We start from the raw sequence: 1,652 nt of genomic DNA on the forward strand, positions 1-1,652 counted from the left end.
GGTTAAGAATTGTGTTTTCACTTTTGTATTTTGAAATACCCTCCAAGAATTCTTGGTTAGGTGGGATATAAAGTGTGTGGGTACACCTGCTAGGAGAGTAAAATACAAGGAGTCCTTGAAACATTCATGGAAGATGTGTATTTTGAAAAAAGAAAATGTATAGATTTCAAATATTTTTGCACCAAAAATAAACTCCAACTTTTATTTCTTTTTCCATAAACTTTCTGAAGTTCCTTAGTGGCATACATAACCTGGTGCGGGTTGGCTCCATCTACATGCCCCAATTAAAGAGGACTCCAGACAGCAATGACGAATCCTACTATGTGCTTCCTAGGCAGACAGGGCTCTGTAATCTTGTTTCCATGTGCCCCTGACAGTGCTTTAAGATATTTCCCTTTCTCTGAGAGACCGGGAATCTCAGTAAGGTAATAATGCATATTGATATTCAGGCCACATTTACATGGAGATGGGAAGGGAGGATGGAGGGGTGCGTTTGCTTAGTGGGCTAAGCAGTGCTTTTATTTGCTGCTTCATTAACATTCGGCAAAAGAAAAAAGGGAGGATTTTCCAGGAGTTTATCATGGAATGGTTATGTTATTGCTCTCTGGATAATGACTTTGGAAACCCAAGCTCAACTAGAAACTGGCTCTTACTCAAGAGGTTGAAATAAAGATAAGAATCATAACAATAATAATCAAAGTCATTAAGAGAGCACTTCATTGTATGCATTGCTTCAATTAATGTGTCATATTGAAAATGTAAGAGTTGGAAAGTAGGTATAACACCTTAAAGGCTAAAGAATCCATTTTTAGAAAAGAAATATTTTATTTAACTTTATTTATTTATTTTAATTTGACCAGAAAGGGATTGAGAGAGAGAGAGAAATTAGAAAGCAAGCTGCCAGGTCTGGGACTTGAACCACAGTCAGCCATGTGGGAATCTAGCACCCTTAACCAACATGCCACCTGACACCCCTAAAGGATTTGTTTTTTCTTTGCTAGAAATTGAACCATGTCAACCGTGGCATAAGGGGTGAATGGAACTAATGAGAATGAATATTTAGGGACCAGCAGATGGCATGGTGGTTAAGGCACTGGACTCCCACATGGCCAACTGTGATAATAATAATAATAATAAAATTAAATAAAGAATTCTATTTAATAAAAGAATGAATATTTATTCAAATGAGTAGTGTCTTCAGAAGTCTAGGATGTTTCTAATACTCCTTATCTCTAGCAATTTTATTGTCCCTTATCTAGGGAACACCAATTACACTGTCTTCACTGGTTTTTGTTTGTATATATTAAAATATATATCAGCCACTACTACTTTTAGATATTTAATTATCCTTGAATGTTCACAGATTCATGAATTGAGGGATCAATTCCCCAAATCATGCATTAGCAAAATTATACCTACATCTCAAAATGGTCTGCAAAAGCAGTGGCCCATCACTTTTTGTTGTTTAGGGCAATGGAAATCATGTATCTCTTCCACTAGGATCCTACCTGAAGGCGTTCAGATATGTTAGAAGATGGAGTAACTGAGCATCTGCAGAGAACAGTCTTACTTTAATAATTGGTGAAAACAGAGCTTCAACTCCGGTTCCTTTCAGATGCTATATAACATGGTTCATCAGGCTTCTGTCATTA

This window comes from Tupaia chinensis, unplaced genomic scaffold (assembly GCF_000334495.1).
Source record: "Tupaia chinensis unplaced genomic scaffold, TupChi_1.0 Scaffold000290_1, whole genome shotgun sequence".
NCBI classification, from domain to species: Eukaryota; Metazoa; Chordata; class Mammalia; order Scandentia; family Tupaiidae; genus Tupaia; species Tupaia belangeri.